At 50.7% G+C, this 14,506-nt stretch overlaps 1 protein-coding gene across 41 annotated transcripts in view; it reads right to left on the bottom strand.

Moving 5' to 3' along the window:
- MYT1L (myelin transcription factor 1 like) overlaps positions 1 to 14,506 on the bottom strand; it is a 365,957-nt gene that overhangs the window by 230,835 nt on the left and 120,616 nt on the right. For 32 of the 41 annotated variants that reach the window (XM_021087911.1, XM_021087915.1, XM_021087912.1 and 29 more), the window contains one exon: positions 12,516 to 12,638. The exons of the other annotated variants lie outside the window; for them this stretch is intronic. The gene's annotated coding sequence lies outside the window, so the exon portion shown is untranslated. The remainder of the gene's footprint in view (positions 1 to 12,515; positions 12,639 to 14,506) is intronic. 41 annotated transcript variants of the gene reach the window in all.

Below are 14,506 nucleotides of genomic sequence, written 5' to 3'. Positions count from 1 at the left end.
GACCAGACTCCCTTAAAACAACCATTTAATAACATTATCTTATTGTTCTAAAGAGTTTCCTGTCACTTTCAAGGGAACGGCAGGGGATGGGAGAGGGAGAAGCTGTAGTTAATACTGGTTTATGATTATTGCTTCTATTTTACTACAATTTTCATAAAGGACACTAGTTTTCTATCTTTTTTTTATTGACAAAGTCAGAGACCCATGAGATGTTCAGATGACAAATGCATGGGACATATGAGAAAAGGCGCTAGATGAAAGTTGAGAAAGCAACACAGGACTCATGACTATTCCAAGAGAGCAAAAATGCCACTATTTCCCTTCTTATAAGTTCATCCGTTTTCCTTATAGGACAGAGATGCTTTGCTTTGCTTTTGCTTAATTTAGAAGCCACACCTGTTGCCATAGAAATGTGCTTTCATGCTGATTGATCTCCTCCTCTCCAGTCTCTGAGATTTTATAAGCGGTAGTCAGGACCTCTGAGGACTAGACTGGGCTTCATTTCCTGGACGTCTAACCAGAGCAGGCAAAGGAGCCGCTGTGCCTTGCTTCTCCAAAGCCATAAAGGCCTCAGATTTGAGTCATACCACAGACCCTGAGTCGTTCTTCACACCAGGATCCTTGTTCTGGGTCCCTGGCCCTGTCCCCTCTCTTCTTCCTGGTGATCTCGCAGATGCTACCTGACAGATGGGCTGGTAGCGCTGTGGCTGCGTTTGGGGGTTCTGGTCCCTGAAGCTCACTTCCCCTGCATCACATCTGTCCTGTGGGCCACACCGTGCACGGCATGCCCAGATCACACATGGCATCCCTGCCAACGGGTTCTGGAGTGCTGTCAGTGAGAGGAATCTCAAATACACCTCGGTTCTTGCCAGGCAGATTTTTTTAAAAGCTTCTGATTCCCTGCCTACGTTTCCTGGAAGAAAACCTGCATGGAGAGCCTTGGCAGAGTCGCAGGGAGCTGTGGAAAGCACCCCTGGCTTGGAGTTACCTCACCAAGAATTTGCATGTTGCAGGCTGCCATCCTGGGGCTGCTCCCACAAACCTGCAGGGCCTGTGAAGTTGTGGCCAGAGTCCTGCTCCTCCCCACAGCCTGGGGCAGAAGTCCTCCAGCAGGCTCAGTCGCCCTGCTGACTCAGGCAGGTGCTCCCTGGGGCTTCTGCTCCAGCCGATCCACTAAGGGGGAAGGGAGAAGGCCTCTCTGTAAACCTGGAGCAATACTGGGTCCAGGTGGTGTGCATGGCTGCCTGGAGAGGTTGGGGTGGCCTTCTCATAGGTGGATCAGCTGACACCTGGGGGCCTCAGGCCAGCTGGAACACTGCGGACGTGACAACAGGCCTCACAGGCTTCCTCTCACTGTGATGAAACAGGAGGACACAAGTCACCTGGTAACCTCCTGATGCCCATAATCCAAGCAGCGTGTGTGTGTGTGTAGGAAGTAGAGTCAGAGCGTCGAGTCATGAGACACCACAGGGCTGGAAGCAGCAAACTCCAGACGGCGGACCATTTACAGGCCTAGGGACCCAGCTTGGCCACAGGTGGCTTACAAGAGGCTGGGGAAGGTGTTGGGGGGAGCCCCTGGTGGGTCACCAGAGGGGCTCCAGCCATGGCAGCAAGATGCCCTGTGGACACTGTTTGGATTCTGATTCAAGAAAACTATGACAATAAATGTGTGAGACAACCTAAGCATCCCGCATTATGCCTGGATATGTGATGATAATCAGGGTTTTCTTCTAGAGATTTGACAGGTGTTATGCTTTTACAAAAAAGAATCTTGATATTTTAGAAATTCACACTGAAGTATTTCTAGATAAAACTACCCACTACTCACTAACCTGAATTTGGTCAGAGTAATCCACGTTTGGGGAAGCAAGACAGATGAGGCTGTGGATGAAGCAAGCGTGGCCATACTGTTTTGTTTGCTTGTTTTTAATGGCTGTACCTGCAGCATATGAAGTTCCTGGGCCAGGGATTAAATCAGAGCCACAGCTATGACCTGCGCCAGGCCAGCAATGAAGGTCAGACATCCACATACGTGATCCTAAGGCAGGTGGTCCTGGAGCTACTCTGAAAAATTCGAGTTTAGGGCGGCGGCCCCGGCCAGTCGTTTCAGAAACAGCCCCTCTTAGGGGGTGGACTCATAGGACAAACGTGTATCAGCCAAGTTCCAAGTTCACAGACAGTGTTTAAGGAGAGCATCTGTCTGAGGGCATCTGAGATAACAGGAAAGATGCTCAGACGCCAGTCTGCGTCCCCCCAAGGGCAGGTCTGTGGGGCCGTCTGCTACCAGACGGTTGTGGGGCTAGAACAGAGGCGGGTGAGGGAAGCAGGTGGAACGTGCGCTTTGTCCAGGTCGCTGCAGGTCTGCCCTGGGTGGAGGTGGGGTCACAGGCCTGGATTCCCCACCCCCACTGAGGATTCTGCGCTTGTACTCGCCAGCTTCCCCCAGGCAGGGCTGGGATCTGGAAGCTGATCTCCAGGTAATGGACGGTTTAACCCAGCCCCAAAAGTCCTGTGCTTCTCAAGGCCCCTGCGCTTTCTGCAAGACCCCAAATTCCAGACGGCAGAGCCACAGAAGGAAGGGGCTGCCCAACAGCTTCAGGGCCAGGATGCGAACAGGAAATCAGCTTTGTCAGGTTATGCTTCCCAAGCTGATTTCTGAGTTCACCTGTTAAATAGTTCAGAATAAACTGGAAATGTTCTATCACTCAGGCGGCGTCACGTTATCCCTGCTTTGATAGGTGCTTGGGGTGATTTGAGGGTGGTTGCCTTTCCCAGCTCTTGAAGGCGGGAGACCTCCTGGCCACTGTCCCTGCTAAGGATGCTGACCATCCTGCCACCTGCCCAAGGGACATTTATTTGTTTGTTTTCTTTTTTCTTTTTATGGCAGCACTTGCAGCATATGGAAGTTCCCTGGCTAGGGGTCAAATCCGAGCTGCAGCCGCCGGCCTACAGCACAGCCACAGCAACACCAGCTCCAACCACATCTGCAACCTACGCTGCAGCTCACAGCAACACCAGATCCTTAACCCACTGAGCGAGGCCAGGGATTGAACCCACATCCTCAGAGAGACAACGTGGGGTCCTTAAGCCACTGAGCACAAGGGGAACTCCTATGTATATTTTCTGTAAGAGCAAATCATTCGTTGAAAATGTCTGACAAGGCATTTTAAAGCTTTATAACTGAAATAGGATGTATAGAGTTTGCCTGTAGTGTGAGAAGTACAGCACCAAACACACACAACGACTCTGCCATCCCAGGCTGCCAACCTTTGGCTCAACCTGTCAAGGGATCCACAGGTGAGCCTAACAAAGAAGAAAGTGTGACCAGGTACTAATGTTACAGTACCTACGAAAGAGGCAACATTGCTGCTTAACTTGTTCATTGAGGGACATAAATATATCAATATCTTTTCCCTTATGGATTTTCTGAGGTGGGCCAACATCTACGGTGGTAGGTATAAGCTCAGTGCTGTGTCTATGGCAGTTACTTAATTTTATAATTTAAGATGTGCACATATTTTATTAAATATAATTTCCTTAAGGATGCAGAGAAAACCATGACTCGCAAAGACACATGTGCTCCGATGTTCATTGCAGCACTCTTTTTTCAATAGCCAAGACATGGAAACAACCTAAATGTCCATCGACAGAGGAGTGGATCAAGAAGATGTGGTGCATATACACAATGGAATACTACTCAGCCATTAAAAAGAACAATTTAGCAACATGGATGGACCTAGAAACTATCATGCTAAGTGAAGTCAGCCGTACAATGAGACACCAACATCAAATGCTTTCACTGACATGTGGAATCCAAAAAAAGGACAGACGGACCTTCTTTGCAGAACAGATGCTGACTCACAGACACTGAAAAACGTATGGTCTCCGGAGGAGACAGTTTGGGGGGTGGGGGATGTGCTTGGGCTGTGGGGTGGAAATCCTGTGAAATTGGATTGTTATGATCATTATTTTGAAAAAAAAGGATACCAGACAGAGAATGGCAAACACAACCGAGCCCTTCGTGGCGCCTGGAGATCCGCTTCACTTTACTGGGAGGACGCAATACGGCCATTGAGGGCTGGAGGCCAAGCAGGTAAACGGTCGGGTTGCTTTGCTTCCTACAGAACTAGGCTCATATTTTTATTTCTTCTGCCTCCTCCCACGCCTTCCCTCCTCCCTTCCTGTGGTTTGCCGTTTAGATCCTCTGAACAAACCCCTCTCCAGGTGATCGTTTCCCAGGGACGTTCCCGCCACGTCCACATCCATCTGGCCTCAGGGGCTCGCCCCTGCCCCCCGTGGGGCAAAGCATGCGGGGTGGTGGCCCCCGCGTGGGCCCAGCACGCCCCGCGCTCCCGGCCGCTCTGTTGTCCTCCGCGCACTGGAGGCTCCACACTTCGCCCGGGCGGGAGGTGTCCCGCGGTCAACGAGCCCTTGCTCTCTGCATGGGGACGAGGGAAAGCAGGCCACGAAGCGTTAGAAAGATTTATAACCGAAACAGAGTGTGTAGCGTTGGCTTCAAGTGCTGAGAAGCACAGCACCAAACACACACCAGGACTCCGCCAGCCCTGGCTGCCAACTTTGGCTCAACCTGTCATGGGATCCGCAGAAATGTGACATTTTGCTTAGTGATCCAGAGCCTGTGAAGGAAGGGACAAGCCCTTTACAGACGATAGAGGGAGTTGTCAGGAGGGGCACACAGTCTCTCACAAGGAGGCAGGCCCGGTACTGGGGGCCTTTGCACCTGCATTCCTACGGCCACGCAAAATCGTGCTGAATGTGCCGGTGTAAAGCTGGCACAAAGTGAGTAAACGCAGCGTCAGAGGTGGAAGGAGCCTTGGACTCCAGGTTCCTCTGCAGCTCGTGCCGGGGGCCTGGCTTTGGGGGAGTCTCTCCGCGTGGAGGACCACGTGTCCTCCGTGACTCCAGGGCGGAAGCTCTGGGGCTGGGGGCAGGGCTCAGAAAGCTGCACAGGAGACAGCTTGTCTTTGCCTAAAGAGGGACGGGGGTGTCGAGTCCTACACTCGACCTGAACGCCTGACACATTTAGTGGTATGACATTCATGTTTTCATTTTATCACAGTTGGTTTGCAAGGAGTACCATTTTCTGCCGCACAACAAAGTGACCCAGTCATGTCACATACATGTATGCACACCTTCCTTTTCTTACAGTCTCTTCCACCCTGGTCTGTCCCAAGAGACCAGACAGAGTTCCCTGTGCTGGACAGCAGGACCGCATTGCCCATCCGCTCTCAACGCCAGAGTGGGCGTCGACTAACCTCAAACTCCCTGTCCCTCCCACGCCCTCCTCCTCCCCCTCGACAACCACAGGTCTGTTCTCCAGGTCTGTGAGTTTGCTTCTGTTCTGCACATTTAAAATAAGTGTTTAAGAAATGAATGCTTAAGGAAAATGGATGCAGTAAGGCTGCCTTGTGTCTTGATGGACCATATACACCCCGCCTAGTATTAGTGAGCATATGAACATGAATCTCCCCCCTTCTCTCTCTCTCTCTCTCTCACACACACACACACACACACACACACACACACACACACACACGCACACACACACACGAGGCGCACACAGGCGCTCACATGCTCTTCTAAACCTTTGGAAAGCAGGTTGTAGGCGTCATAGCTACTCACACCTAAACCCTTCAACCTTTATCTCCTAAGGGAGAAAAAAATTCTCTGCATAACCTAGGAGTAATTTTACCCAAAAAGGAAGCTGCTACTGTTGCAACTGTATCAGAAAGTATAAGGTCCCTAGTCGCACCTCCATTTCTCCATACTAAGGTCTCTGTAGCTCTTCTGCTGCATAAAAACATAACTAAGATATAAAATCCTCTCCCTTTTATACTCTAAAGACCTTCTAAACAGTAAGACTGTGGCTTTTTCCCACTTTTTGTCACTGCATCGATATATCATGGATGTTACTTTAGAAAACACTTTTTAGAAAGCATTTGGAGAAGCTGATCTTAAAATTATAACCCTATTACTGAATACGTGGACAAGCAATGATTCTTGCTTCATATTTTGTAAAGCAAACTTTAAAGTAGAGGATTTTAGAAAGAAGAGCACACATGCCATGTAAGGTGTGCAGGAAACACCACCGCTCTTCAGAGGTGGCTGTGCTGGGTGGGCGCGGTCCCTGCCCAGCGGGGCCTGCACGGCCTCCCCTCTTCCTTGGCTTCCTCCCTCCTGCGCCGCCCTTCCTGGGGGCCTTGGGGTGCCTCCCGCTCCTCCTCCATCTTCCCTCCCCCTCCTCCTGGCCTTCGTCCCTTCCTCTGTCTTTCTCTCCATCCGTCTCTCCTTCCCTTCTTTCCTTCCTTACGTTGGCATGGCTCAACAATAAATAAAAAGTTAAAAGCTAATGAATAAAACCAACGAGAACTCCCCGAACCCTGACTGCTCTGAACAGTGATGACACACAGAGGCGCTTCTATTAGCTTCTCACCCGCCCGTCCAGAAGTGTTTATGCAAATATAAGCAAGTATCTGTGTGGTTCATGCTTCTGCTTCTCTTCTGCATCTTGCTTTTTTTAAACAAAATGTCCTTGAAATCTTTCTGCATCAGTTCAGAGAGCGCGGCTTCCTTTGTTGCACAGCTGTGCGGTAAGTGAAGGCACTTTGACTGGAGCAGCAGAAAGCAGAACACAGACGGAAATCGCGTTACCTCTGCCTCATCTTTCACAGCGGAGCCAGTGTGTCTCGGTTCTTTATGAATAATAATCACGATAACTACACTTTGAAGTGTTCGAGCTGGGCACGACCCCCTAAGCTCCGTGTGTGACATGCCTTGTTTTAAGCTGTCCTCACCAGCCCTACGAGGCTGAAACCATCCTGCCCATTTTGCAGATGAAACCACTGAGAGGCTGAGGGCTGGCGTGCCTCGCTCATTCCCGCTTTCAAGTCCCGGCTGCAGCGGGTTTTCCAGCCGCTCCTCTCAACAGCTGTGTCTCTGCTCGACTTGCACACCGTCCTCCAGGCCTCACAGGCCACCCCTCTCCCCTTCCTCATCCCAGGCAGCCCTCCCACCAGGACCTTCGCCCGCTTCCCGCACCTGACAGACAGACGGGCGGGCTTTGTCGGGGGGTCAGGCCTGTCCCCCAGCTTTGAACTCGCCCGTTTCCTAGCCGCCCATAGAATGCACCCTGAACCCACTGCGCCCCATGTCCCCCGCGCTGGCCCTCAGGCCTCTGGTCTTTCTGGGTGCTCTGCGATGTCTGTCTAAAAAGCATGCAGCCCCCCCCCCCTCGCCCCCAGGGAACAGCCTAGGTGTTACTTCTCCAGGATTCCACTCTATTCTCCGGACCCGGAGCTTCTCCCACTTTAAGGGGACCACATCGAATCACTCCATGCATGGACCACTTCGGAGCTCTTCCCGCAGCGCGTGGAGGGGCTTGGGGGTATCAGTGCCCTCTCCCCATTAAATGGTCCAATGTGAACAGGCTTGTGGCAGAATCCCAAATTCCGCTTTCTGTATCTATAACGCCTGGCACATGGCAACGGAGTCCAACGAGAGCTACAGAAATGCACACAGTTATAAGCAGGTGTATGGATGACGCATGCAACAATTTATCCAACAAGTTGTTTTACTAAAAAAATAGGGATTCGTTGCCTTTATACACAGGTTCAACACCCTCCCTTCGCTCACGCCTGTAAGAAGCACAGACTCAGAAACACTCAAGAAGACAGACGGCCTCCAACCCACTGGCGTCTGCAGGTTCTGATATCACGGTCCACTCTGCGGGAGGAGCTGGGGCCAAGCAAAGAGAAATAAGGACGGATGTTCTGGAAGGTTCCACATAAGCGGGTGTTTGATGGGAAAGGGCAGACATGGTGTGTGGGGGTGAGCGTGTCACACTGCATTTAACACAGAAACACATGCACACCCACAAAATCAAGTGGACAATAACGGCATAAAGTGAAAAGTGAATGTTCCTCTCCTTTGACCCTCGGTAAAAATATACACACGTTTGTTACACAAACGGCAGGACACACACACAAAAGCTCTGGGCCCCTCCCCTGATGCTCAGGCACATTCACTAGAGGTCAGCTCCTCTGCCCCAACCGTACACGACAGAGCCTTCACACGGGGCAGTGACTCCTACACTGATGAGCCCACGTCACCCGGTGCCCGTGCCCACAGCGCGAGCTGAGCTAACAATCGGGACTGCAGGTAAGACACCACCTCTGTGGTTGGGAGCCCCTCACGTCTCCGGACACCCAGGTGACACGGAGAAGCTTTGAGTAAAAGATGCTGGACAGAGAGGAGGCCCCGAGCAGGGCGTGCTTCCAATCCGGACGTCAGGCCTCTGCCGAGCAGCTCCTGTCCCTTTGGCAAGGGCTTCTTCTTCCCTGAAATCGGGGAGCCCAGACCCACCCTAGTTCGTTCTGGCGCTCCCTCCAGGCCCAGGAACGGGCATCTGGCTGGCAGTGCAGGGACTCATGCAGCTGCAAGGGAAGGGAATTGGGCATGGCCCTCTGATTTTTTTCTTATTAGAGTTGACTTACGGAGTTGTGCCAATTTCTGCCGCACAGCAAAGTGACCTCAGTCATAAATACACATAAATACACATTCTTTTCCTCACACCACCTTCCGTCATGTTCTGTCCCAAGAGACTGAATGTAGTTCCTTCCCTGTGCTGTACAGGGGGACCTCGTGGCTTACCCGTTTTTGTTTGTTTGTTTGTTGTTGTTGTCTTTTTATGGCCGTACCTGCGACACATGGAGAACGCCAGACTAGGGGTCGAGTGGAAGCTGCAGCTGCCGGTCTACACCACAGCCGCAGCAACATGGGATCCTAGCCGTGCCTGCAATCTACAGCACAGCTCACAGCAACACCAGATCCTTAACCTACGAGCAAGGCCAGGGACAGAATGCACATCCTCATGGGTACTGGCGGGGTTTGTGACCGCTGAGCCAGGGCGGACATTCCCTACATTCCAAGTGTCACAGTTGGCACCAACTAACCCCAGCGCCTGTCCATCCCACTCCCTCCCTCTCCCTCTCGGCAGGCTGGTGAAGGCTGTTCTCCGGGTCTGTGAGTCTGTCTGTGTTCCATAGGTAGGTCCATCTCTGCCGTATTTCAGATTCTACCTCTGATCTTTAAAGGCAGTCCACTGTCCTTTGCGAAACCAGCACCGCTGACCAAAATGCTAAGCTGTCTTCTGTGTTTCCAGGGCTGAATCTGGTGCCTACATGCTTCATGTCTCCTTTAATCCTTCCGACACTTCCGTTAAGAAGATGTCACTATACCCCTTTCACTGAAAGGAGACCGAGGCTCAGACTCCTGGAGTGAAACAACGTCTCCAAAGTTACACAGATCTTGTGGCAGAATTAAGATCACACCTCCCACTTTTTACCCAAACTTCAGCCTGACATCAGCCCCCGTGGCTTTCCTTCTCGACGGCCAGGGTGCTGTCTGGTGCGGGTCTGTAGATCCAGTTTCCACAGCTCGCTTTTCTCCCCTTCTGATCTGGTCTGAACTAATGTCTTAATTGTGGTCAAAGTGCTGCTTTGAAGATACACAAATTCTAGCAAATGATTTTTGTGGAAAATATCAGTGAATGTTCTGGGTTTTAAGTAAGTGATTTATGCTACTAATTCACATCTCAAGTAAGATGAAAAGTTTAAGACATTCATAAAACAGCCTTTTAGAAAATAATCTACAGCGTCATTATTTTCCAAGATTAACCCTTTTGTCAAGCTTCTGATACATGATCTATTGCAATTCAAAATCATTCTTTTGTTTTCAGTGTTCTATTCCCTACCTTCCATCCATACAACCCCCCCCCACACACACAGATAGGTAGGGAGATTGATTGATTGATTGATTGATTGATTTGGAGTTACAGAGTATTTGGACCAACAGACGAAATGGGTCACCTTGCATGAAACTGTGTGGTGCTGTCCCCACCGTGACCCACCCCCACACCTCGGTGCTGGTCACCCAAGGGGACAGTTCTCTCTTGGCGCCGAGGCTTGACGCCCACAGCTGCCTGTGTGTGCAGGTGGGACGATGCCTCCAGGGACTGGTTTAATTTGATCTCATGCCCACGCCGTTTGCAGGGTGATGTGAGCACATTTCTTGGGGGGCAGGTTGAGAAACGCGCGTCATTAGGAAATTTCTCCTCTTTGAGCCTCTGGGGTTCGTGGGGCTGCCTGTCCTCCGCAGGTGTCACAGCTGTTCTTTCCCCTCTGCAGCCTCTGTGCAGGCTTCATCCTCACCTCCCAGCTCACGCGGCAGCCAAGTGCTTGTCTGCAGGGTAACTTCCTTGCAGACACCAAGAGCTGGCTCTGCTGGGTGAGTTTGCAAGTAATAAAACTAGAGATAGTAAGAGCGATATTCCATTTTCCAAAAATGACTGGGGCCACTTAGGAACTCTTAATTTGGATATTCACCACAGGTTGGCAAATCCTGCATAAGATCCACTTGCTGCCGACCTTTCGAATCAAGTTTTATGGGAACGCAGCCCTGGGCCTGGCTCACATGGGGTCCTGGCTCCTCTCCTGCAGCCACGGTGGCAACCAGCGGTTGCTTAGAGGCCACAGGGCCCACAGAGCCCAAGCTGTTTACTACCTGGCCCTTTGTAAAAAAAAAGCTGCCCACCCTGACCCAAGCCATCAGATGCTTGACACATTTTCCTTTCACGGACAGTCTCGTGAAGATCCAGCCTTTGTCCCAGGAGCTGCGGTGCTAACGCATGAGCATCCCCACTTTAAAACGCGCACCTGTGTATTTCAATCCACTGTTTTCTCTCCTCGCCCAGGGACGAATGTGTTTACGGCATGTTTACGGCAAGGAGGCCTGTCCTGATTACCCCGAGGGCCCAGCCCTCGTCTTCAGAGGATGAGCGACTGGGGGAAATACCCACAAACCGGAGTCTAAGTGTGGGCACTGCCTGCTCTTGGCGCCGATGTCCCACACGGACCTTCCGAGTCCTGTCCCCTGAGCAAGGGGCAATGGGGGGTGGTGAGGACGGGGGGAGATGACACGAGGGTGCTGGTCGTGTCCCGCTGTCAGCACTATCACCCTGCTGGGCTGGAGGACCTGCAAGCTCACCTTACACCCGGAGGCCGCCACCACCTCCAGGGCCTGTGACGGACACTTGCGCAGAAGGCCGGCAGGCTGGGTGCGAGCAGGACTGGGGCTTGCCCACCCTTTTGGGACAGGTCCCTCCATCCACCTTGGAAATGCAGCCCTCTCAAAATCACACATTCCGCCTCCACTGAGAAGCCTACTCAAGGCCAAGGATGAAGGGTAAACATGGATTTCCCTATGAAACCTAGTTTGTGTGTTTATTTTTGTTTAATGCCCGGTGAGCCTTGTCTTTGAATGCTGTGTAACACGCCACGTTGGTAACTGTCATTTAAATGTGGACCATTTAATCCATACCAGAATGCCAATTCAGACCCATATAAAATATTCCATTCAGCATTCTGTAATTTATGATGAAAACTCAATGAGATTAGACAGAGCAAGAGAGCCAACATGTAAGAAACAACTATAGCTCAGAAACTTTAACTGACTTGAAAGTCGGCTGTTAGTTTAACATTCAATGTGCATAGTTGGTTTTTTTTTTTTTTAACTCCAGGGAAATGACGATTAAACATAATGCCTTCCCCAAACCAAACCAGTGAGTGGGTTTCTTTGAGGGAAAGCGAATGAGATACAGACGAGACAATAATTAGAGCAACTGTGACCTATTATCCCAGTTCACAAAGCTCTTAAAGCTCACGGCGCCCACAAGTCTGCAGCATATGGAAGTCAATCCCAGCCCTCGTTTCCTCCGAGCAGGGAGTAGCTCTATTAGCAGACAGGCACGGGGGGTAGTCGGCAGACAAATAAATTACTACCACACAGTGAACGGCGCAGGCACGCCCGAGTTCTCCCCGCACGGCGTCCGAAGACGTTACCAGTGTACAGAATCTTCCTCTTTTTCTCTAGCAGACGACATGCCCCAAGTGGGTATGAAGACGATGCTACTGGTGCTTCTGAAGTCAGTGTCCTGCACATTTTGAGACCCTGAGCTTTGCAGAGACGGAAATTACTCACCTGCAGCCATCAGATGCCAGCCTATGACATTCCCTAAAAAATGTGCTGGTGCCAACCCTCACCTCCAACTCTTCAAGCCACAGTTAGTAAACTTACTAACCAGTTACTTCTGCAGCAAATGTAGATTTGGGGGCAATGGTTCAAAATGACACCTTTCCACTGAGTGTCCCAGTACCACGCACTCCACACTTGAGACCCAAGGACACCTCCAAGCGCCCAGAAGGATGCGGGCGTCTTTCCCACCCTACATAGCTTTGCAGCAAGAACAATATACGCATCATCGAATTTAACTGCAAATGGCTCTTTTTAGCATAAATTGTCTCTTTGCAGAGGATGCACTGCAGGATTTTAACTGCCTCCCAGAAGAGGGGAAGCACTGAGAAGCTGAGATGGGAGCAGTGGCTCACAGCAAATGGGAGGTGCAGGGTGCGGAGACCCCTAGAGAGGGCAGCAGGTACCTGAACTCAGTCGCCCCCCAGGCGTGTTTCTGTTCGGATCGGATCCTGCTCCCTCTGTTGCTCAGGATTCAGAGACGCTCACGGGACGTCGAGACGTCACCAATTCTCCTTCAGGCTCATCTTCTAAAGGACCAGACAGCAAACAACAGTGTAAGTGACCACGGAGGGAGGTCGGCAAGAACCCACTTCTGTGCTCTGACACGCCCGACAGGACGTGGTTTATGAATGGGCGCCTGCGCACTGAGAGGTGTCACGGACTTTACTCAGAAACACGGACGGGAATGACCATGGCGGACAAGCAGCAAGCGCTTTTAAGTGTTGAGGTGATTTGTTTTGAAATCAAAGATACTTCATTTCACTTCATTGTTTTTCTTTTTACAGCTGCACCTGCAGCGCATCGAAGTTCCCAGGCCAGGGGTAGATTCGGAGCTGTGGCAGCTGTAGGCCTACACCACAGCCACAGCCACAGCCACAACTCTGGATCCAAGCCGCATCTGCAACCTGTGCTGCAGCTTGTGGCAACGCTGGACCATTAACACACTGAGCCAGGCCAGGGATGGAAACCGCATCCTCCCGGAGGCAATGTCGGGCCCCTAGGCTGCTGAGCAGCAATGGGAACTCTGGGAACTAGCTAAGAATTTTAAATACATGTGTCTAGGTTTGAAGGTAAAACTCAGGGCACTTAATATTTAAATGGACCAATTACCACCAATTTGTAAGACTGTTGCCTTCTTTAACACTTTGTTGCAATTAAGAAACAACTTAATAAGTGAGAAATACTTCTGCTATGTAACAATTTCTTGGAAATCATGTGCTTTCATTCATAATAAAATACAATCTGTTGATGACAAGTGTGTTTCTAAATGCCAGCTCAAGTTTATTCTAGTGGAATCACAACAAAAGACATTCTTAATGAACAGAATTTTAGAATTTATCAACTTTCTATCAAGGTTTTCTGCAATATTACCTCAGTGTTAGGACCTATTGATTGTTCTAGTTGGAGAAGAAAATACCAAGATTATTTAAAAATGAGCCTTACTGTCAAGGAGAGAATGTATTTTGTTTAAAAAAGAAAAGCAGAAGAAGCTGAACCAGAATATTGGAAAGTGGAGAGAGCTGGGGGGGAGGGTCTCAGTTGTGGAAGCTATTGTTTCTGGAAACCTCCAAATTCAGAGATGCTCATGGGGTCTACAGCAAAAACAGGCGAAATGCGAAATGCTAACGGGCAGCAGCGAAGTGTGTCAGGCAAATGAAGAGACCCCGAGGGTCTCCTGCCTGCCGAGCAGCCGCATCCCAGTGTTACCATAAGTCCTCTAAAAGATGCTGTCCTCCGCTTCCTGCGAGTTACCCTGCAGGAGAGCGAAGACTCAGAGTGCTCCGGAAGTGGGACTTAACGTAGGAGAACACAGGGCAGATGAGATTATTTCCCTCGTAGGCATTTACCCCAGCAAAACGTAACGAACAGGACAATTCAAATACAGGCGCATGGAGCTAGAAAGGCTTTAACATTACCCTGAAAAATCAAGTTTGCAAAGAAGCATGAGAACTGCAATGTTCTGTATGAAAGTCTAGACTCATTCATGTGGAGTCACCTTGTAATACTGTGAAAGACACTTTTAATACAAATTGTGATCTGTGGTTTTGTTTCGAGCAGCCTGCAGCCAACAAAGCTGAAGAATCTTTGAGAAAAGCGTGTTCTGTGGCTGTTTTTTGTTTACCAACGCTCAACACACGCGCACATACATGCACACGTGTCGACACACACGCCGGCGGATATCCACACTCGTGCCCACGTCATGCGCAGACCGGTCCACACACATGCCCGCCGCCCCGCACATAATGCACTCGCGTCGACACCCACGCACCGACGTCCTCCCGTATGTGCACACCCACGTGCACATACGCGCGGGTCCTCCCGTATGTGCACACCCACGTGCACACGCGCGCGTCCTCCCGTATGTGCACACCCATGTGCACACACGCGCCGGAAG

This window comes from Sus scrofa, chromosome 3 (assembly GCF_000003025.6).
Source record: "Sus scrofa isolate TJ Tabasco breed Duroc chromosome 3, Sscrofa11.1, whole genome shotgun sequence".
Taxonomy (NCBI): Eukaryota; Metazoa; Chordata; class Mammalia; order Artiodactyla; family Suidae; genus Sus; species Sus scrofa.
Note: the sequence above shows the minus strand (reverse complement) of the source record. Positions and strands in the feature narration are given on the sequence as shown.